At 41.2% G+C, this 6,622-nt stretch overlaps 1 long non-coding RNA gene across 1 annotated transcript; it reads left to right on the top strand.

Moving 5' to 3' along the window:
• Positions 1–8: 8 nt before the first annotated feature.
• On the top strand, positions 9–6,194 carry LOC119153878. The gene is made up of 3 exons (XR_005106248.1): positions 9–123; positions 571–636; positions 6,096–6,194. It is a non-coding gene; the product is annotated as an uncharacterized LOC119153878 (long non-coding RNA).
• Positions 6,195–6,622: the final 428 nt, after the last annotated feature.

Genomic DNA, 6,622 nt, shown 5'->3' with positions numbered 1-6,622 from the left:
AACAGACTTTCGTTATGGTGCCAAAAAATGTCACAGACCTGCTTGCTCCAATGTCTGCATGTGGGTATTTTTTCTGCAATTTAAAGGCTGAAATACCGTGGCTTTAGCAGCAGAATACTCATGGTATGTACAACAAATTATGGGCATTAAGGGATTCGGAGTAAATGCACAGCAAAAAAGAGCTTACAAACATCCATTTTTGTGTGGCTTTTGCAAAGTAGCTCTGTGAATCGTACTCTGTTGCCATCATGGAAGATTCTCATGAAGTGGTCCTTCTGAGAATTCAGGATTATTGAACATTTTTAAGAATTTCCATTTGGGTTCTCATCTCTGGATCTTACATAATTTTTTTGTATATTTTTAATTAGCATTACAAAAAAACATTTGCCAAGAGCTGCTGTAAAAAGCTACATCACCAAATCCTAATAATAATGAAGAAAAAGGCTGTGGAAGTAGGATGTAGTTTTCTTACTGGTTTTGCTTTACTTGATGGTGCTGCTTTTAGACTTGATGGTGCTTCTTTTAGTTTTGTTGCTATCATAAACTTTTTCTTTCCTTACTGTCTTGCAGGGTGATGAGCTCTCTGGCATTTTTGAGAAGAAAACGAAGGAGAATTATGCCCCGCTGACAAAACAGGTGGGAATGTTGGTGCAGACCTGCTAGATTATGTCCGTTTGAATGATGAGATGCACATCCTGAAGTTCAGTGCATTAAATGTAAAGCTTTTCTGGAGTCATTCCAGTGCCAGCTGAAAAATAGAGGGTAAAATCTTTCTAGGATTTTGGAAGGCCTTGTTATTAAAGGCTGTGAATTTGCATCTCATTATCACTGGTTGGATCTGCACCCCTCTCCTTTTGACTGCCCCTCGTTTATGCTTACTGGAAGAACCTAGAAAGATGCAGAAATGCACTTACTGACCTGTGACAGACACCACTGTGTAAGAGCAATTAAGTGCTAGGGCAGCAACAGTGGCACATGGAGCAAGGTGGAGAGAGATTTTGATAATTATAAGGGCAAAACCTGCTCTTGCTGTTGTAGTCACTTCTCCAGGGAGATGAAATCATAAGTTCTGGACTGAAGACTGAAAGAAGTAGGCAATTTCCCTCTGTTCCTTCCTGCTGCTTTTATTTCAGAATTGCATGCATCCTGCTATAATACATGTTAACGCGTGAATATTTTATGTGCCATGTTTCACATACAAATGTGCCTTTCTTACAAGTAACTGGATGTGACCTAAGCATTATGTTTGTTTATTTAATAAGACTAATTATCAGGAAGGAACTGAAACAAACACAAGACAAAACAAACAGGCTTATAAACTGAACTGCTGTGTGATCGTGGCTTGCAGAAAAGTGATTTTATGCTACAGATACTGAAGTTGTCCCACTTGTGACCTCCTTCCAAACCCTTTGGACTTGCCTTCCCACATATACCTTTCCACTCAGTCTTAACTCATCTGTTTAATCTTTATTCTTTGTGATACTTCCCAAGTGGTGGGGCAATGTTTCTCTGCCATCCTCCTGGCTCAGAACATCTGCTGCTCCTTCAGGTGCGAGAACCATTCTCTGTGCCTTTGTAATGACGCTGCCCACAATTGCAGCAGTTGGGAGGCACAGATTGCTCAGCCATCTGCAAGTTAATAATTTACCATGACTTTTTGGTAGCAGTTATGAAAGATGTTAAAATCTAGAGCATGCCGGCAACTGATGTCTCTTTCCTTGTGATGGGGATAGCATAGGATGCTGCCATGAACACGTGGAAGGTATGAATTATTCAAAGGACTTGACTTACTAAACGCTAGTTAAGGTTTCTGTCTAATAGCGGTTCTGATTTGAGGTCTCTGAATAACATTCAGGTTATACGGTTGGTTCATAACATTAGATTTATTGGCAAACTGAGCTGTAAGTTTTCTTGCTCTAACATCTGTAGAGGAACAGGTGTGAAGAGTGTACCTGTTTAGGAACAAGATACACCACAACTTTCCCTCTCTTTTTTTGAGCTAACTCCTCAGCCTGGAACCAAGGAAAACAGATGTGCAAGGTCATTTGCTGTAACGATTTGCTCATTGCTTTCTGAGGTCAGTCTCTTCTAGGAGGTACCTTCTAGGTGAGAAAGGCAGCTGTGCACCAACTAATATTAATAGATACCTGTTCTCTTTTCAGTTGCCTGGTTTAGGCTTGGTGTACTTTATGCAGCTGGCTACCACTGTCAGAATGGAAGGAATGGGTGAGTAAATCAAATTTAAAACATAGCTTGGAAAATGATTTGGAAATAAGTGTTATTCCAAAAGTATACTTGAAACCCTATCGGTAAGTGATGTGACAGTAACAGTGTGGAGATGTTTGGAGCCGCCCTGTTACTTCTCAGAAGCTTCTAGCAGTTCTCAGAACAGCTAGCCAAAAAAATGCAGCTCGCTCACTCTATATTTTGGCAACTAAATTGGACAGGTGATAGATATTGTTCCTCCAGTCTTGGATCCCAGTCTAATGGCTTTTTTTGCCTGTGCCTTTATTTATGAAAATACTTTTTCCCCGATTATTTTTGAGGAATACTTCTTCAAACTACTCAAACTAGTCTTCAGACTTCAAACTAGTCTTGAAAGAGTTGAATTTGCAAGTTATACCACATTCACGGTATGCCCCAGGATCTTGCAGGTAACTTTCAGGGCTACTCTTGCCTTGTCTGGTAATTATAACCATTTCCATCAAACACAGCTCTTAACCCCTTCCAGTGTTGCCCGCTCTGAGAATTCAATGTCCCGTTTGTCATTCCATATCGAAGCTGTCAGATGCCAGTACTGGATAAGCTGTGTAAGATGTCAGATCTCATCTTGGCCCCTTTCTGTTTGTTTGGAGTCAGAGCCCTGCACCTATGGTTGGATAGGAGGTGGGTGACCACACAGTAAACAGTGCCAAACGATACATTTGATAAATGGCTTATATGTACTTGGAAAGCAAACATGCTGGCTAGCCCAGTCAGTGGCTCTCTGGAGAAAGAACCTGTAGAAATTAAATTTTCAGTTATTAGATTTGTGTTTTCTTGTTTGTTCTTTTTATCTTCCCTGATTCACTGCCTACTCCACAATGCTCTTAATTATAGACTTAAATTCAGAATCCGTGCTTTTAAAAGAAAAAAAAAATAAAGCCAAAAACCTTGGAAAAATATTTGAAAGGCCAAGAAACGATTACGTTATTTTCCTAAGCATGGGTTGCTTTAGATTCATATATCCCAGCTCAAAATCTCTGAAGCGGACTAACTGAAAGGATTTTTTTATCTGGGAAGATGAATAGGACAGTTTTGTTAATAGCTGCGCAGCAAGGGGATAGCTTCTCATTAGGCGCTGGGTTTTAGATCTGGAAAACGCTGTCTCATTCCCTCCCTGCTGTCGATACGCGCACGTGGGTGTGCAGCAGCTCCAGGGAAAGGGAGCACGGGGGGGAGTGTCGGGAGGGGGGCTGCTGAGCTGGGAGGCAGTTCCTTTCAGTGCTCTGTCCTGCAGAGGAAGAAGATGAATTCTTGTTGACAAAGCTTTTGAGCAAACTAACAGAAATAATCAATGATATTAAAAGGCAGAGATCAGTCACGAAAGACCGCTGTACTGGCAGTGCTCTGCTCGCTGTACATGTGCCTTAAAAACGGCTCGTCCATCAGCCTTCAAGCTATTCATTCCCTGGCAGAGGAAATTAGTCATTAACTATGCAAACGTACATGCAGGGATTCAAATCCTAAACTGTTTGCCAAGAGGATGTCAGACAACTGCTTATTTTCGTTAAGGCATGAAAATGAATGATCTGAGACAGTTCTCCCTTCTGTGTTTTGAAGTTTTCATAAATGGAGAGAGAGAGGGGCAGGAGGATTTCTGTTTATATAGAACATGGTTTGATCCTGTTAATGTTAATATTATTCTCCATACAAAAACTTCCTGAACAAAGGATATTTACCAGCCACAAAAGCAGTCTGTCTTTCCTTGCCTTGCCTGTCTTTCAAACAACGTCATACACTGTTTAAATACTTCAGTAGAATATGACCAAATCCCACTCCTTTCATCCAGCGAGATGCCTTTGTCAGCTGTTAGTCTCCAGCGTAAGTTCCTCATTAAAGGACAAGGTTAAGGTTTTGTGTGCGGAGCAACTTGCAACTGGGAAAATTAAAGAGGAGAGAGACACGAATTAAGTAAAATCCTGTTTTAATCTGTTGCAGACGCAAAGAAAAGACAGTAGAAGACGGGGAATCTTGATTTCTGCTTTGCACGTGTTTCTTTCCCTTGTGTCTGTGCTTTGGGAATAGGTAGACTGGAGTTACACGTGTCACGCCCCTATTCCAGAACTACTGGCAGATGTTGTACAGGTCTGCTTCCAGGTATGAGCCACCAACACCCAGAGGGAGGTGTAGGCTCGTGGAAGGTTGGGAACTGCACCTTGCAGAGACCCTCAAGAAACTACAGTGTTATGCAGCGAGAACTCAATGGGCAAGTCTGAGCAGCCAGAGTTCAGACTTCAGATGAACAACAGCTGGGTGAATTTGTCATTGCACAAGGCAAGACAAGGCTTTCACTTCGTGTTATGCAGATCAGCTAAATGTTTGTGAGATACGAATTTCTTGACAAAGTGGTAGGAATTAAACTCAATAGAAGAAAAATAGGATCTTGATTTAACTGACTTCTCCCCAGTGTCCCAAGGCGGAGAACAGAGAAAAGGAGGTTGCTGCCAGGTGAGATAGGAACTTGGCTTCTCTGAATTGCCTGCTGGAGAAGCTTCTCTTCAGCTGCTGATAATGTTAGCAAAATCTTAAAGCCAGGGTTGCTTACATTAGCTCCTGTTGTTAGGTTCGCCTGAGGCAGGGCTGGCAACAAATCAGGGCTGAACCTTCTGCTTAGAACAGAAAAGGGGTACTGCAGTCACCGTGGGGTGGCAAACGTTCAGCAGCCGTTATTGATGCTTGCCCTATATAGATCACCTACAACACAGTCTTGAGTCCAGAGCTTTCCTAAAAGGGTTTCAAGGTAAAACAATGTCTGTGCAAACTGCCTGCTGCCTTGGGAGGGATCCAGCGGCATTTAAATACCTCTTGTGAGCTCTTTCTGAAGGTCATCGAGAGAGGAGAAGGCAGGAAAGGAGTATCCCACTGGAGTGCTGGTTAATTCAATTCGGTGATGAATCACGTTTCGTATTCCAGGATGGCTTAATGTTTCATGTATTTGTTACCTTTTATAGCAATGCAAAATATGTAGAATTCAATTGTAAAAATCACAATGACAGAACAATAACTTAACAAAATCAAAATACACTTCTCTCTCAGCCTTATCAGCCTAGGCGTTCTCCTGAAAATATCAGTAAAACCCATAACCCTGGGAAACTCTGTGCTCTGCTTTAATGGTCTTTAAAAGCCTAGTGAAAAAGTAAATGGGCCCTGTAGCGATTCCCAAAGATGGTAAATTCCTTCTTACCAAATGCAGTAAAAACAAAACGCCTGCCCTGTGCCTGATGAAATCGATGGGAGTCTTGCAACTGACTCTAAGAGCACCTGGGTTAAACCACTGGTCGTATGGCACAGTAAGATGCAGATATCTTCAATTCAATAATACCCTGGGAGCAGAAATGAGCACCAGCTGTGCACTTACGGTAGTGGTCAATCAGCCACCTGATGGGAATTTTGAAAGATGGTAAGAAAAACCTTTTTTCACTTTTTGCTGCAACAGTCTAGAACAATGCAAGCTCCTATAATAATTGGCTATGTTGTGATGGCCTTCCTCTGAATCTTGCATTTTTTAAAATTAATTTAAAAGACTGATAAATTTATTAGTCAGAGATTTGGCTCTTCTACATTCAAATGGAAATTTGTACTTCATTTATAAGTAAGGATTTGTTTTTAATAATAATAAGTAATTATTTGTGAGAAAAAAAGATGAAGAAATCTATGCTGTTTCCCAAATCAACCATTTTTCAATTGTCTCAGTATGGAGTAAAAAAAAAACCACTCCCAAAACCTAAAAAAATATTCTTAGTTCCACAGTAAGCTATGTTTGTGTACATGTCTGCATGTATGTACAGACATACTGGGTTTTATTCAGATTATTTATTTTTTTTTCTGTGTAGGCGTTCCCCATCTGACACTTCCAGGCTGAAAACTTGCGGTAGCAGCAGCTTACGGACCAGTACACTTCATGATGTTACGGTGTGTTACCCTCCCATAATGCAGTTAAACCTCTGCATTTCGTATTTGGTTTGCCTCATAAGGAAAAGCAGCCAGAGCTGGTCAGGGTTTGTGCTCGGAGGCCAATGCTCCATGGCTTCCATAGTCTCAGATATGGCACTGTTAAAAAAAATATATAAATAACCACCTTGTTGCACCAGCAATTGCTTTCACAGGTGCTTGCTCTGAATTTCAGTTTGCTAGCGGGACAACAGCTGGTTTGGGCCACTTGGGATTTATTTCAGAAAAGAATTTATCTTGAGTTTAACTTTAAAGCACATTAGGATATCCAACTGTGATTAATGATCGTATGTTTTTGTAGTTTTTCCTGGCGAGTCCTTGAGGCTGGATGGATCCTCTGTGCAAGCTGTAAGAGTTCTCTGCTGGATGATTTTCTCACCCCACTGTGCTCTGCAGCACAGAGCTCCGA

Source organism: Falco rusticolus, chromosome 9 (genome assembly GCF_015220075.1).
Source record: "Falco rusticolus isolate bFalRus1 chromosome 9, bFalRus1.pri, whole genome shotgun sequence".
Taxonomy (NCBI): domain Eukaryota; kingdom Metazoa; phylum Chordata; class Aves; order Falconiformes; family Falconidae; genus Falco; species Falco rusticolus.
The sequence above is the reverse complement of the archived record's forward strand: the minus strand, read 5'-3'. Positions and strand labels throughout refer to the sequence as shown.